Consider the following 17334-nt stretch of genomic DNA (forward strand, 5'->3'; position numbering starts at 1 on the left):
GGGAAGAACTACAGCACACATGCTGCTGGATGTGACTGCTGCATGGGGAGGCAGACAGTGGGGAGAGGGAGAAGAAAAGTGATCCACAATTACATTTATCACCTCTGATCTTATTACTGTATTCCCATAATTCAAAATTACTTTTGTTCTGAAATCAGTCCTTGCATGTTTAAGTGCATTCTGAACTACAGATCCATAAAGCGTTAACAAAACCCCCATAACACTTCTGTGGGCTGGCTGTGTCACAGCCTCTTGCAGTTTAAACACAAGCTCCAAGGAAGGTAATGGAATTCACACCAATGGTTACTGATGCTACTCCTTGTCACAGAGGGTTTGTGGGTGCACACAGGTCTGTCCCCTCCCAGTCACTCCGAAAAGAATTCTGTAACTTCTAGGAACTGGTGGGCAAATGCTACATGAGATCAACTACTGCAGTTCAGGTGGGCTCAGCTCCTGCCAGGCTCCAATCCTACTGGAGCAGGCTTGAGGAGGTGACCAAGGAAGAGGAGCAGTGTCCCTGGCCTGCAGCCTCAGGACGGGTGACACATCTGGCTGTGAACATAACCTTGGGGATGGTGTGACAGCCTTCCTAGGACAGCGCTTCCCTGCTGCAGCTTCGTGTGTGCTCTGGGGCTCAGTACTGCTCCTTCCTAAGGTAGTGGTTGTTCCTCAGACACATTTCTGGCTGCAGTTTTCTCCCACAGCCTTACCCTGTCTTTATTACTTAGTCCAGCAGGCCACGCGTGGCAGTGTAAAACAGTTTGATCCAATGAAAAAACAGTAAATTTTATTGGAGTTCATTATCACCTTTTTCCAGTGGAACAACAGAAATTCTTTACTAGCATGAAATAGAAGTTCCCTTTCTGGATGCAAACTGTGCCTGTCTGAGCAGAGAGGAAGTGAAGCTACAAAGCACACAGGAGCTTGTAACAGGTTTTGTATCTTTCCATACCCAAGTAGATGGATGATATTTTATTTTACATTATAGTAAAACATAGAACCTACTGAAATCTGGAAAGACTGTAAAATGATGAGCAGAATAAGCATATTATGATCCAAAAGAAAATTGTTTATTTAGAGCTGAACGTTCAGAGCAGCACCCAAGGGCTCTGAGGCTATCATTCCATTCTGTGAAGGATGTTCCCAGCCCAGCAGAGCACTCCTGAATTAGGGACTCCCCCAGAAACTCGCAGTAGTGCCACTGGAGCTCCCCTGCTCACACAGGAGAGACTGAGAGGATGTCTGAGTGCAGCCTCTCTTCCCAGGGCTGCTTCCCTGCCTCTCAGGACTGTTTCGCTGCCCTGTTCCCATCTCTGTTTGCCCCCTTGGGGAGATGTGGGTGCCTGGAGTATCTCTCACAACCCAGCCAGAACCAGTCACAGGTCATTTGCTGTCATGCCTTTACTGAAACAACATCTCTAGACAAAGGCTCCCCAGTGAAGTGGCCAGGGCAGTGATGGGAATGCCCCTCCCAGCCCACCTGCTCCCACATTGGAACAGCCTTCGGTCCCCTCTGGTGACATTGCTGTGCCCCAGCAGGTGGTTATTGGTCATCAGAGCCAATTGGCTCCATGATTACAGCAGTTCAGTAAGGTTTTTCCCTCTGATAACAACATTTACAAAAAAAAAAGAAAGGTGTTTGAAGGATTAGGAGAATATAATGGATATAATTTTTTCCATTGTACGTAGGAATCTGTGCATTAAAACTGTGTGAATCCTCTTTCCTTAAATTTTTCCTGTGTTGATTGTAATTAAGGCCCCTTCCTCCCAAGCCAGCCACATGCCCAGCTGGCACTCTGTGAATGCTCCGAGGCACTCTCAGGGCGTGTTTGATGTCAGTCTGTCCTGATTTATAAACCCATAAATGCTCTGCTTAGAAAAAAGGAGAGTAATACTAGGTTTTGGCTCAGAGAAGTCAGGAGTAATGCAGTGTGCTGTGTCCCCCCTGCAGCAGGGAGGACATGCCTTCCGACTGGACCATGGCCATACAATCCCTAAATGCAGTATGTCCTCTGGGCAGAGCAGCGGGGCTCTCCCGAGGGACAAGGGGAACTGAGGCACATGTGCAGAGGTGATGTGAGCCCCAAGTAATGAAAAAAGCCCATGGCCAGAAGGGGGAAGGAGAGATGCCCCTGGTGAGCCTTGAGTACCGGCTGGGAGCAGAGGGTGGCTGATCCAGATAAAGGGGTTCACAGTGCATTTCTAGGGGATGAAAATGGGAGAGTTAAACTGTAAAAACCATGACAAGGGCATTTGGGGCCAAAGAACAACAGTGTAAAACAGATTTTCTCCCATCAGTACACTCTTACTTGTTGCGGAGCTTAGGACGCAGGGATTTCACCTCGTACACAGACACAAGCCAAGTCAGATCCTACGCCAGTCTAGAATGAGCTACACAAAGCCCCCTGCATTTATCAAGGACCACGCTGCTTAGGTAGAAAGTTGTGGCACAGAGGCTTTGTTCATGAGATGGCTCTGAAGAGCAGTTTTATGAATAACTGCTTCACCTACTGCATTCGGGCTGAGCCACGTGGCACCCCCTGTCAGCCAGGAGAAACACTGAAACTACTGATCCCCTGGTTTGTCCAGTGCATACTTAGGGACAGCGTTTGCTGTGCTTTTGCCAAAGGCTGCTGTCACTGGAGATGGCCTGGAAAGGCCAGTTTGGTGCTAATGAGATGGCTGGGAGAAGGGAACTCCGCAACAGCAGCGGGAAATGGTGCTCCAGGCTCGCTGACACTCTGGGATTAGGGTCTGTCCCTGACCTGTCTGACATGGTCTGAGCACCCGCAGAGCCCTCAATGTCTGCAGCTGGGCACCTTCACGAGCATCCTCCCACTGTAGACCCTGTTCCCACAGAACCTGCATGTGCTGGAGTGGGAGCAGCAGGAGATGTGCCTGTTTGGGAGATGACACCAGAGCACATGCATGGGAGTGACCTCACCTGCTCACACCTGCAGTACAGCCGTGCTGCCTGGTGTGAGAGGAAGGGCTGGGCTTCCTTTGGCACCAGGGCTACAGGTCTGTCTGTTTCCATGGTGTAGATTCGGTCACACGCACCCCAGCTCCCTGAGGCTGGTATTTTCACATCTACTTTAAGGGCTCTTCCCACTGCAAGTCTGTGATGAGCATTAGAGCTTTAAAGCACTGCTTTGGGAAGCTATTATCAGTAGGTATTAATTATTGAACACTATACCTTCTGGAAAAGTTGTTTCATCACTGGAAAGTGACCTTGCTAGAAGAGGCAGAGGGAAAGAGAGGCGTATGGTGCCTCCTGAGAGCAAGTGGAGTGATGCGTGGCAAGAGAAGACACTAAAGATTTATTGTCTGTGGCAAAAGAAACACAGATCTCTGCTTGTGCAGTAAGTGTTTTTGACATCATACGCCATAAAGAGTGATTGGATGCTGTAGTTAAAAAGTGTTTCACTGAAGGGAAATAACAGACATTTTCACAGTGCTGTGTCTATTAAGCGTCCAACTGCGTGGCTGCGCAGCTGAGCTGGCCCTGATAACTCCAGTGTTGCAGTTCAGGCAGTTCTGAGTTAAAAGGCAGCTGGGTGATCCTGAGAGAGTACTCTGAGAATTTATCTGTCTTGAAAGAAATCTCTTTTGACCTTGGCTGGTACAGGTTCTTATTGCCTGACAGCACACCACTGGACAAGTTCAACAGCAACACTGTTTGGATGCCTCGCATGGAAATCTCATTTATTAACCTGGCCCTGGCCTTTTCCCTGGAATTTCTCTTTTTCCCAGCTGTTAGTGCAGCAGTGTGCTTGTCTCCCAGTGACACTGGGAGTTTGACTTCTCCCTTTGCTCCAGTGGTTTAAAAACCCCAAGAGAAACAGGCATTCAGTTCAAAATAAAAGCTGGGGACAAGTCAGCACTCAGGCTCACCTCTTACCCTGTGGCTGCCTCTGGCAGGCTGGAGAGCAAGGTGTGGCCAGAGAGCTCCTTGATAAATCATCATTAAATCCACGTGCAAAGACAGCAGCCAGGCCCAGGCGCACAATTAGGCACCTAATTATGGTGAAAATGCAACTGCACACTTTGCTACAATGGTCCTGTGGCCCTGGGAGCTGGCCGGGGCCCATCCCTGCCCAGTGAGGCACTGGGATGGCACCTCGGGGAGGGGTCCTGCGAAGGGCAGGGGTGTTCACGGCGCTCAGACAGGAGCCTGCCCACGCAGAGCCCGTGCTTGGGTCGCTCCTCCTGCCCGCCCTGGGGTAATAGTGACAGAAGGGACTGGCCACAGCACGGGTGTGTTACTTCTGCCTCTTTTTGCTGCAGTTTCTTTTTCTTCGTTCAACATGGCAAAGGGGAATACCCAGCCAAGTGGGATCCGTGATTCAGTGTGTGACTGAAACTGCGGCAAGGCTGATTCCAAAGGAACATTCAGTTTAAAATAATGCTGTCACTGTTCAGGGACAGCATTTTCCATCAAAATGTCTGATCTGGGAGTGTTGTCAATGAAATGATCCTAGGAGGGCCAGACTGTCCAGCCACTGCTCCCACCAGCAGTGCCCACATGAGAGTATCAGGGAGTGACCTGGGAGCTGAAGCTGGGCTTTGGGGGAACAGCTTTAGCCTCTGCTATTGCCTGCAAAGGTGAGGTGCCACCACTGGCTTCTGTTTACCTGTGCCAAAAGTTTTCAACCTAGACTTGGAACGCTTAGCAGCCGAGGGAGGAGCCCAGTTCCCAGACAAAAAAAATGAAGTGCACTTGTCCTGTGCCTGTTCAACATCCTATGATGCATTTTCTATATTCTTAAGTCTTGTAAAACCAGCAGTCCCTTTTCCTTGATAACTGGTAATTTTTTGAAGGAATTTGAAGGAATTCCTCATTTGGAATTGAAAACTTATACTAAAAGTCTGAGAGTAAGACTTGTTGGAGAGAAACTACTAGCCAAGGAGTGAAGATACAGTCCTACATTTAAAAAAAAATCACAGAACTGCTAAAATTACGGCAGTTTTTAGTTTTAAAATGCACGTTATTTGTACAGTCTGAAGTGCTGCTCAAAGCAGCTCTGTCTGTGTCCGGGGATCTTTAGGTTTATTCTGTGAGCACAGTAAAACCAGGATTTCTGTACAGATTCAGGTGGAGAGGCTACCTGGGCCTAATTTCTATCCATATTCACCCCACCTGCCACGGTCAGGCCATTAGCTGAGAGGTGTTTGTGTTTCATTCTTGTGCTCACCACCACTATTTAATCCTAAGGAAAGCAACATTTTGCTTAGGAAAACCGCAGTGTTTCACATGTTTTGCAGTTTCTCACCTGCGCTCCCAAAGAATGGGTCCATATTCCAAAATCCCACCAAAAAAATCCAGCACCAGAATTGGGAATACCTATATTTGGGAAAGCCAGTTTCACTGCTCTTTGATCCAGCCTAGGTGCAAACACAGGGTTATTACCTGGGTTAGAGACACACCTGCACTTGTAAGCTCTTGCATCCCTGTCTCAGGATTTCCCATCATTTATTACCATCTCTGTGACAGAGGAGGAAATGTATTTTCTGATTGTCACTACCAAGTCTGCAGTGATTTATTCCTATAGGCTCTAACTGAATTAAAATCTTAATTAAGCTTATGCCACTTTTTTCTTCATTTTAATTAGGAACAGCCAAATCACTTGTCTGGGGGAAGGAGAAAGAAAAAGATAAAGAGCAGCAACACTTTGTTCTGTTCTGTAGTTGTATTAATGAAGGCGTGGTGAGAATGTCCTCCCAAAGAGGTACCACAGGGCTGGACAGGTAATGCAGCACAGCTGTGGTACAGGAAACCTCAGTCTTCCACAAAAATACTTTCTTGAGTGTTTCCTGGTGTCATTTCACACCTAACTTCTATAATCCTCACTTCAGTAAGAGATCAGGAAAAGACCCATTACAGCGCTGAGTTTTTGGTGCAGTCACATTGAAAACGCTCTCAGATCATCAAGTCTGGCCACTTCCCCAGCACTGCCAAGGCCACCACCAACCCACATCCCCAAGTGCCACATGCACAGGCCTTGGAACACTTCACGGAGAAGCATCACGTGTCTGTCCTGCTCGTGTTCCACCTACAGCAAACCGAACACAGATCACACAGGCTGTGCCTTGAGCACATCAGAGGTTCGTACTAAGCTCTCCTAACTTAGCAAATGCTGCCATCAATGAAATCTAAGTCCCTCACTTCTAGCAGCAAAGGGATTTTCATGTGCTCCTCTTTCCGCGTTACTCTCCAAAGGCTGCAGCTTTGCACAAGCGCAAGCTGGTTCTTTGTGAGGAAGCCCTGGCTGAGTTTGTGTGCTCCTTCACAGAGTGGAAGATTTTTTTTGCCACACACTGCCCCACAGGGCCTGTGGCAGGGAAATGGCCATACCACGAGTTGCCCTGGTCTGCAGAAGAACCGCTTCCACCAGCAAAGCTGCTGTGGTAGGGCTGGGGGCTCAGGCTTTCTGACGGCTTCATGGGGTGGGAACTGTCCCAGGGGTACCTGGAGGCTCCTAGTGCTCCTGTGAATCTGCTCAACATCTGCATGTTGACATTTTCTACTTAAGGGGCCTTTTGGCATCTCTGGCATTAATTTATAATGCTGTGGTAGCATGGCTGCAGCACTGCTGGAACAGCCTTTACTTTAGAAAGACTTTGCTCTGGAATCCAACTGGAATCAGTGCAGAGACTGACCACATTCCAGCTGCTCCTGCTGGGATTTGGTTTGTTGAATTTTGATTTTTTTAATCCTGATTGTTTGGCTAGATTTTACAAGTATATTTCCTAACTGTATTTCCCAGTATCTTTACATTTCACATGTTCTAATGGAGTGTTACATGATACTGCTGGATTTTGTGCACCTTCCTGTGTGAACCGAGCCCCGGGATCAGTCCAGGAAAAAAGGGGCTTGAATTTGTGTACTTGTTTGGCTGATGTAATTCACAGACTCTGAAACCTCCTTTAGTTCATGCGAAGGTACAATTAGAACCAGGGGGTTTTACACAAGCAAAGCGGGCTTAAAAGGGCTGTTTATGTCAGTATGGCCTTGCAAGGGCCAAGGACAGACCAGCTGGATTGAATTTTATTACAGCTGGTACAAGGCCCCTTACAACATGCGTGGGTCATTTAAAAATTTTAGAAGTAATTTAACTTCAATCAGCCCCTCATTAACTGCAGTTAAATCCATGTAAACCATTTGAGGACAGTTCACAAAACTATTTTTACTCATTTAACTACACCTGTTTGAAAATATAATTTGAAATACGCAATGCATTACAATAATCGAACCTGTGTTTCATTTCTGCCAGAGAATTTTTATTTAGAAGTTTCTCATTTGCCAGTGCAGGCTTTGGTTCTGTTGTGCTTTCAGCTCCAAAGTGTTGACATGCTTGTCAGTGAAAGGATGTAGAAAAGGCACCAATCTACCCGTGTTGCAATTAAATTCAGGCTTCAGTCCATGTGTGGCTGCAGCTTCGGAAGGTAATTGTGCACACCTCATTGCTTTTTAGTTCTGAATGCTGCTGTGGTCATTTACCAGGTAATTCCAGAGACAAGGTCTAAATTATCAGTGATTTCATAAAGTTTAAAATAGCCGTACCTAGTGGGAGGACGCTGGGGCATTGCCTTCTGCCTCCCAGACTGTGAGTCCAAGAGTCCTGGAAAAGCCCCAAACCTGGGGGGAGCAGGGCGCTGGACAGCCCACGGCACAATTCTGTGTACAACAAACACCACGTTGCCATGGCAACCATGCTTCATTCGGCTCTGTAATAGCTGTGACAAACCCTGCCACCTTTCCCAAATTCACCATTTATCACAGCATTCCTACACTTTACCGCCAGTTAACAGCTCCCAGCCACTTCCCAGCTCTCACCCAGGGATTTTTGTGGGGGCTGTTCCTTTCCTTTGTCCAGTCAAACCAATCCGAGCCTTCAAGCAGCCTGAATCTCGCTAGGTGGGATAATCTGAATTTTTGTCAAATCCCTTAGAACTCTAGTGTCCTCCTCCTGGTGGCATTCCCAAGTGTCTCCTCAGGCACGAGGCAGCTCAGAGCATGGCTCCCAGTGACACTGAAGTGGGGTGTTGTGCTGTGCCCACACATCTGCCAGCTGGGTTAGGGCCCTCTGCAGGGTGCACAGCTCCTTTGGGGAGATCTGACCGTGCCCTTCCTCATGGCCCAGTGCAGCTAGGGCTCAGGCTGGGCCCTGGGAGCAGCCCCCAGCCTTGCCCCAAGCTCTGGGAATGCCCCAAAGCACACTGTCACTGGCAATGCCATCCTCCAGCCCCCCAGCCCCAGCCAGCCTTCCAGGCCAGGCAGATATCTAACAGTGGGGAGTGTGTTCCTTGGTGTTTCAGCGCTGCTGGATGGATGCCCATCCCGGCCTGACCCTGTGCTGTGCCCAGGTGTGTGTCCCTCCTGGCCAAGCCATCTGCACTTCCATGCTCAGGAGGAAATCTGGTTCAGCCCACCCGGGAGGGGAAGGGTGCTGGGCAGGGACCTAGACACCCAGCACATGCTGCTGCTTTTCCTTTTGCATCACTGCAGCTTCTCAGGAGAGAAGTACTCAAGGCCAATTCCTGAATTACCTGGAGGAGCTTCCCTCCTTAATTCCAAAGCTGACAACACCATCACTACCTCAACCAGGCTGTGTACAGCTCTAAGCTCTGGCTAGCCTTATCCATGCTTTAGTGAGAACCAGATGTTCCCTCTCTCCACAGCTCCTCTGCATTATCTCCCATTCTGAGACTGGCCTCGAGGGTGCTTCCCCCTGCCTGGTAAAAAACTACAGAAACCCAGAAGCTTTGGATAATGAAGCAAACATATTTTTCTGGTGTGGTGTGGGCAATTTTTTTTCAGTCTGCTGCTGCTAGTTTTTAAATATAAAGTATAGCATATGTTTAACGCAGAACATATGGAAAGAATGAAAAAGCAAATCTTGAATTCTAAGTATCATATTCTAAGTGGAAAAGACTCCACAGTGTGAAAATGGTCATTCAGAAAAAAAAAAATTCAGGAAGATGTACTTATTATATGTAAATACTTATAAATTCAGTTATGAGAAGGAGAGTTCCCTCACTCTGGGCTGTGTCCAGGCACACACAGAGGTGAGTCCTGCTTTGAGAGGAAGGTATGACTCCCCAGCCTTGTCAGGAAGTGTGCTCAGCTCAGGAGGCTGCTCACCACCCCTGCCAGGGGGTTGTGTGCTCCTTCCCTGATGTAAGTTAGTCTGGCTAAGGCACCTTATTTTTCTGGACAGACTGAGACTGCAATGATTTAATTAATTTCTAAGCCAGATAATTCAATTCTAAATTCTTAGCACACAGTTATGTTCAGTGTAAGAACTCTTCCATTTGTATTTCTGTTTGCTCTTGTACTTTGTACCTGCCTCTGTAGGACAGATCAATCCAAACTTTCAGCTGGGAGTTCATGATCTCTAAGTGCCCAGACTCCATCCACATGGACCTGAGTGCTGGGAGCAGTTCAGCTCCCCGCACAGGAACAACAGCAAATGCTCTCCTGTCCTGTTAATGATGGGGAGAACTCCTGAGAGGCCATTTCACACAAGAGGTTTTTTTACCAGCAGAGACCCCGAACAGAAGGCAAATGGAAAAAACAGCACAGCCACCCCTGCATCCCCTCATGCTCCTCCCTGTGCTCACAGAACCATGGCACCACTCGGGCCCAGCCCTGCCCTGATGGAAACACCGCACAGTACAAAGTCCGGCATTGTCCCCCAACTGTCCCCAGACTGCAGCAGCTTCTTTTCCCATGTCCCGGCACTTTTTCTCTCCTCCAGAACACAAGGACAGGGAGAACTGGTTTGAATGTCATGAGACAGGTATTCTCTGTTATTTAGAGAGAAAGGACTCAGCAGTGGCAGGGAGGGACCCCAGTGCAGGTCTGTGCTCCCCAGACCCACCAGCACACAGGAAGCTTCAGGTGCCATCCCTACTGACTCTTCCTCCTTCCTCCCTTTCTCTTCCCTCTCCTTTTGTGTGCAGTCCTAGATAACTGCCAGTCACTTGGCCGGGCTGGCTCACAGAAGGTGCAGCAGGCACAGATGGCACTAATGCATAAATGTGATCTAGTGAAAGGATGCCAGCACCAACCCCCCACAGGTTCCAAGGAACTGCAGTGCACTTAGAGGGATACGGGGATTGGCAAGGTGAAGGCTGAGATTTGCAAGAGCTCACTGTTCCCAAATCAACAACAGAACCCTACAGCAAACACGCAGATTTCTTTATTAATTTAGCAAATGCACTTAATGCCACCATCTCTGGGTTTATGTGTAACAAAGCCCCTCCAAAGCCCTCACTCATTATACAAATTAAACTGAGTGAAGGAAAAAAGGGGAAAAGGCAAAGGTGGGAATCGAAAACCAGAACAAACTCAGCAGTCTGCTCTAATTCCCATGATTTTTGGGAGAACTTCTGAGAGGAAACATGGCACAGAGGGGTTGGGAGTCAGGGGATCTGAACAGGATCCGGCAGCAATAGAGTAAATTCCATAAATACCATGTCCCTCCTCAGCACTCGGAGCACACAAACACTCCACCAAATCCCTTTTTCCTGTAGTCACTGGTAATGGACATTTAGGAAAAATGCACAGGGAAGGGAGTAAACTCAGCCTGATGGTGCTTCCACAGGACACCTCTCCTGACTGCTGGAGAACAGGGGCATCTCCATAGGCACATCTGATGAGGAAAAAACATCTCGGGGAATGCAGCCTCCACTCCCAGGCCCCATTTCCAAGGCAGGAAGAGAGGATATCCCAGTGGACCCATGCTCAGGGCTCCCAGCACTCTGTGTGACAGGCCAGCCAGTGGGCCAGGCAGAAGGCCCTGACAGACTGCACCCTGTCGCTGCGCAGTCCAGGGATCCTTCACATCCCAGTCCCATGAGTCTTATGCAGCTGCCTTTAAAGGAACTATTCCTGATTTTCAGCAGGGCACACAGGAGCAGAAGCAGAGCCTAAAAATTAACCGAGCTGCTAACTTAGTGACACTGGCACCTACGGGGGAGTTGTAGCAAATGCCTCAGCAGTACAAAACCAGAGAACGCTGCTGGGGAGTGGGATGCCCAACTACCTGAAAAGTGTGAATTACTAATCCCTTTGGCATTCCAACCACAGCCTAAAAAATGTGCTGGGGGGTTTGTCTGCAAGAAGAAGAGTTTACTCTTGTGGTACCAGGGAAGCTGATGTGACTGAGGGATGGAGAAGAGCCTGGCACCTGTGTCCTTCCTGGCCCAGTGTTTGGTGTCAGCAGCACAGAATTGTCACCAGCTGTAGGGCTGGGACAGCTGGGTGACAGTGGCATCTAGAGGGCTGCCATGGTGCAGTATGTGTGCAGAACGAGGGTCCTGCTGGGCTCTCTCTTCCCATCTGCAGAGCCAGAGGCAGAGCCAGAGCCAGAGCCAGCCCCAGCCAAGTGGGCACAACCTCAGGGAGCTGCACCCTCCTGTTGCAGCCTTGCTAGTCTTCCTCCTAAGAGCCCCCACTTAAACCCTGCCTGCTGCTTCAAACAGATTGACATCTTCCCACAGAATTTCTGAAGTGGATTTTTTAGTTACAGTAATTGTATGCTAACTAGCTTAAAATTATTTCCATAGTGTCCTAAATACCACAGAACTGGGCTGCCTTCTCTCCTTACAAGCAATTGCCACATGCCAGTCAGATGCTGTATAATCCATGGGCCAGGATCCAAATGCTGTGCCATTGCTCTGTTATGGGCTCAGAACATGTGCCTGGATGACTTACACACCTAAAGCCATAGAGCACCTGGGTCTTTAATCTCTGAGCCATCTGAAGAGGAGAGTCTCTCTTCAGAAAGGCCCAGGTTAGAAAGTTGATCAGGAAAAGGACACTGGGAAGTATTCCTAAAGGAAAGGGATTTTAGGAGTGGCCTGAGCTGAGGTCATGATAGAGCAGAAGTGGAGTTTAAGGAGAATGGGTCTTTTGACACTTCTGGTTTGTCTGTTGCTACGCCTGATTTCAGAGAAGGATAAATTGCTTTCTTCTCACAGTGGTTGCACAGAGGGGAGAAGGGAAAGATAATGGGAATATTTTAACTTGTGCTTTAGAGGTACCATTCCTCGGAACTCTTTCTCCTCATAGATAAAAAAGGCCCCAAAGCACTAGAATTTGCTGATATATGGTTTCACCAGGCCGATTCTTGATTCTAAAAGACTTGAAGTGTGAGGCCTCTGTAGTAGCAGATTATCTTTCTTTTCTTCCTAAAAAAGATGTACCAAACTCAGGAAGTTGTTTAGGATACTGACATGAGGAAACTGGCACTAGAGATCAGGCCTGGTGTCAGTCTGTCTAGAAACCCCCTATAACATAAATGGGATCCCTATTTGCAGCAGGGATTTGTCCCAGAAGATTTGGGAAGAGCTCAAAGAGCTGAGACATGTCTCAGAGAAAACCTCTCCCCTGTTCTTCCCTACACGCTGCAGTACTGCATGTGTGGTTCTCAGAGCTTCACCTGGAAGCATGAATCACAATCCGACCCCTCAGTGTCCCATAGGAGGAGAGGGAGCTGTCCCAGGGACAGCGATGCACGTCACTGTGGAGATGGCAGGAGATGTGTCCTGGTTTTGGCAGCACGCGCGTGAGCGGCTGAGTGTTGGCGCTGAGCAAGGTGTGCGCTGGGCTGGCGCCAGGACACAGAGCACCTTCCCTCGGGCAGTGCAATGGCCTCGCTCTGCCTTTCAAGGACTAAGGAGAGCTGAAGGAGAAGAGCCCTCCATTGGCAGGCACCTGCAATGGAACTGAGAACATGCCCTTCAGGAAAGGGTCAGACCCTGCCAGGTCATGGGGGTACTTCCAGGGAGGCAGCAGTGCTGGGAGTGAGGGAGGCTCACTGTCAAAGGTCAGGGAGAATGAGCTAGGGCTCTCGCTCCAAAGGATCTGTGCTGGAAAAACAGGGACTCTGCAGGCTATTCCCACATCCTTTCCTTTTGCATAAGCAGTGCTTGCCTTGCATGAGGAAAACAACAAACTCCTGCCCTCTAGAGACAGGAGACCTCCAACTCTGCTGAATAAAATATTTGCCACAACCTCCTTTTGAAGCAGATGCTACAAACGCAGCCAGTTTTACCCTCCCCCAAGGCCCACAGGCCAGCTCAGCAGCTCGGCACTCCCTCCTCCCAGCCCTGGAAGGCCAGCTCGCGGGAGAGGCAGCTTGTCACAACGACTTTTGGTCAAGGCAGGAGTTTATTTGGACAACTGCTGAAGACAGCAGTCATGGAAAACTTGGGAAAGGAGAGAAATCCTTCCCTTTTCTTGCTACCCAAACCCATCAGGGCAGGATGGCCAGAGCTCAGGCCAGCCCAGCACCTGCTCCTGCCCCCTCCCTGGCTGCCCACAGTCCTGTGACATCTCCATTCCACCTTGTCCACAGCAGGGTGCAGGGCACCCGCAGACAGGCGGAGTGCAGGTGGCTCTCGCTGGGTGCCACAGAACACAGGGAGCTGCAGAGCCCCTGCACCCAGGTCCCACAGGGATACACCCCTGGTGACATGCACTGCCAAGATGGAGCAACTGTGCTGACTTGTCCATATGCCCAGTTCCCCAGTAAGTGCTGCTCATGGGTAAAAAGCTGCTCTAATGGCATTTCCTCAAAGTTGCCAGTGCACTAAAGACACCCTTGGCTCCCAGGGCAGCAGCAGCTGTGTGTAGTTCCATGCATGTAGTGAGTACCAAGTGGGTATGAGCCACCCCACGTGCCAACAGCAGCATTTCACACATAAACGTGCCCTGCCCTCCTCAGTGTGTACTCCAAACACACATCTAAATCACAGGTACTGAAAAATAAAATCTTCCAGGCTAGCATCTTTAAACTTCCTCTTTGGAACCTTTCCCTGTCAGGTTTGATTTGCTGGCCTGTACTCCAAAATACAGCATTTATCAGATGCGAAACATAGGAACTGCTTTTTAAAACAACTTAGTCCTGTCTTCCTGCCCTTTTTCCCCCTCAGCTAAAGCAGGTCCAAGGGGTGGAAGGTGGCTGTGAGGTACCTGTAACTGTGCAGCCTTTTTTTGGGTTCCCTTGTGAAACCAGTTCCTGAATGCCAGACACTGTGACCTTCGGAATTTGACATCCAGGACTGTTGCATTGCTGGGAAAGATGATGACGTTCATGCACACATGCTAAGGAGGCTACATTACATAAATCTGAGGAAAATACACAAAGTTATATCCCTTTCCACTGAGGCTGCTGGCAAAATTTGTTGAAGTGAAAAAACAAATTCTTGCTAGGGCCCAAACAACACCATTCAGTTGTCATTTGTTTCTTTTCATGATGTTGTTCTTTAAGAGGCCTTTGAGCCCACCCTGTGGTGTTCTTGGAGCTCATCTCAGCTCTGTCACAGGTGTTTCAGCCAGCAATTCAGGAATTCTGGGAAAAAGCTGCCTCAGGGAGCCCCAGGAATGGATCCCGGTGCCTGCAGCAGTAACACCGGTTCAGGAGCACTCCTCTAAGGAGTTACTGCTGATGAATTGTGTGACAAGCACTCCATCCAGCAGCAGGTCGTGCTGTGAGGCAGCTCTCTGGGGGTTTAAGTCCTGCTCCCACACCATGGCTCAGGGGTGCCCACCCGGACCTCTGCAGGTGCCACCTGCAGAATGGCAGTATGCGGGCTCTGCTGCAGGTAACAGGAAGAACTGGCAATGGATTTGCCTGACATCAGACAAACGTGCTGGTGGCAGCACACCTGGGCACAGAGGAGGTCTGAGTGCTCAGAGCGCGGCAGCACAGGCCTGGGCTTGGTGTCACCAGGATGGGAAGCCAGTTTCAAACACCCATGACACCCTGAGCTTTCCAGGGGTCTGGAACAAGGGATTACCACATTGTGGGGGACAAAGAGCAAGTGGGAGAGAGATGCTGCCAACATCCAGTCCCTGAGGTCTGTTCAGAGCTGCACAGGATGGGGTGGGTTAGCAGCCCTTCTTCACAGTAAAGAGTGACCTCAAAAGAAAAGAAAAAAAAAAAAAAAAAGGTCCCTTCAGCTGTACACTTGTCAAGTGGGTATTTATGGGGTGATTGAGTGTTGTAACTGAAATACATCCCAGGCAGCAGAGCCAGAAAGGAGCAGTCAGATTCAATGCCAGAGGGATTTTAGTGCCCAGGTGGGTCAGGTGACACAAGCTCTAGGTAATGCTGCTTCTGCCACCTCTGGAACAGGAAGGTCACTGAGGGCCCTGTCAGCATAGTTTGGCCCTGCACAGGCACTCTGGTAATGCTCCCACTGCCCAGGGGAAGTGCCAGGATCATTTCTGCAAGGAAACAGGACTCTGAGTCAGGTGCTGCCAGGCACTGGCACCTCATGACCAGTTTGAATCCCTCCCAGCTTTACTCCCTCAGAATTCCCTTTTATTGTCACCATTGCACATGAGTGTGCAGGCCCAGAGCACATTCGTTATCCCAGTGAGCAGGAGATGGGGAGGTAATGATTCTGAAGAGGTGTGGAAAGCAGGAAAGGGCCTTGCATTACCAAAGAGGAAGAGGTGTACATAGTCCTGTCTGTTAGTGCAAGGCCTACAGGGAAGAACCCACTGCCCTCAACTTTGATCCTTAGAGGGATGCAAAGTGCAGGCTGGGCCACAGGGTGTATGTGAGAAGAAGCAGAATCAGATAAAGCAGGGGGAGAGTTGGTCCTGCAGGCCCCTCCTGGTGCCTTGTTTTGGGCATTTCCAGGTGAGGTGCTAACCTGGGGTTTGGTGGGAGCACTCATTCACTGAGATCCCTTGCCCTGTGAGAATTTCCACCTTGCCCTGTAATTTATATTCAGTAAGAAATTTAACAACTAAAGAAATGGCTTTGATGTAATATAAAAGAATTCCTTAGGAAAACCCCCTTGCCATAGATATTTTTCCTGTTTTTTGTTGCTGTTCAAGACCTGCCACGTTCTTCCCCTGCAGTACCTCTGGTGCATCTGTGAGCATGAAGGGTGAGGTTTTTCCTATTGGATCTGGTGCATGGAGACAGATCTGATATTCCCTGCAAAGATCACAGAATGCATGCATAACTCAGTTTTTAATTACTCTCGTGCTAAACCACTAATTTAGTGCAATTTCATATGGACTACATGTTGGTATTGTTAAGGTTTATGAGCCAGTGATTTACAAGGCATGGTACGTCAGAACTCAAATTGATTGGATTGATGATTTAATTGAGCACAGGGACATGAGTGTAACAGTAACTCCCCACACTGGGGGTATCCTGGCAATGCCACCAGGATGAGAATGCATTGGTGAAATGGGTTACATGGAACATGCATGTTTTAATTGGGAAGTCCAGAACCAGACTGGTGAGACTAATGTTTTGTAAATAGTGCTTCTACTTAAGTAAATAGTTATTTCTGTAAAGGTCAGATTAATCAGAAGAAGAATTTAGTATTCTGTTTCTAAAAGCTGGTCTCAATGATGACACAGATATCATTGCATGGGAGGTTTTGCATGCCTTTTGAGGAAGGACTTACATGAGTCCACAGCTTTTTCTCCACACCAGTTTGCAGGAGACAGTGCTGTTGGTCACATCACTGAGTTTCTAGTAATGAAAACCTGCAGCTCATATTGATCTGAAGTGATAAACCCCTAACAAGTGAACATCAACCTTTTATTTTCTGCCTGCCTCAGTCTGCCAATCTAGAATGCAAATGGTTGAACTTCCCACTTAAACTGGCAGTCTATTTGTTATTACATGTTACATGTCTGATGCTGACAGTGTTTGGAGAGCTGGTGTTTCTTAGGGCTCTGAGATTCCCCAGCTAGGGTGTTTTCCCTGCCAGTGACACGAGCAAGAGTCTGCCTGACCACACAGCTTCTCTCTCTCCTCCCTTCTCCATGAGTCGTGGAATAAAGAAGTTGGGGGCAGAGATGTGGGAGATGAGTGGGGAATCACAAAAGGCAGTGCTTGTTTAAGGTTCTCCTCTCTCCCTGGCAGAAAAGCCATGTGGATGGCTTTCCTGGAGAAAAGCACTTGAGGACATGGTGGTGGCCTTGACAGCGATGAAGGAATGGTTGGACTAGGTGATCTTAAGAGCTTTTCCAGCCTAAAGAAGTCCATGATTTATCTCCACATCTATTCTACATTTATAATACAGATGGTGGCAGCCAGAAGTTCCTATGGTTCCTGTCCCCACCTTTTCACCTGTTTTATATTTCTTAAACAGCTGACAGAAACAGAACTGAAACATTCCCTTGATGAAAACACTACCCATCTCGTGCCAGCCAAGCCCCGCTTGAGTCATGCCAGATAACTGTGTGCCATCACCCTCCTTGATACTCAGAAAAACTGGAGATCAAACTAAATGAATGACAGGAATATGAAACCCAGCCCAAATTTCATTTGGCAATTCCATAATCTC

General features: G+C 48.6%; 1 protein-coding gene across 1 annotated transcript in view; it reads left to right on the plus strand.

Moving 5' to 3' along the window:
• Positions 1-17334, plus strand: part of ANTXR2 (ANTXR cell adhesion molecule 2) — a 78998-nt gene that overhangs the window by 58973 nt on the left and 2691 nt on the right. The gene's annotated exons all lie outside the window — the stretch shown is intronic.

Source organism: Anomalospiza imberbis, chromosome 4, assembly GCF_031753505.1.
Source record: "Anomalospiza imberbis isolate Cuckoo-Finch-1a 21T00152 chromosome 4, ASM3175350v1, whole genome shotgun sequence".
NCBI lineage: Eukaryota > Metazoa > Chordata > Aves > Passeriformes > Viduidae > Anomalospiza > Anomalospiza imberbis.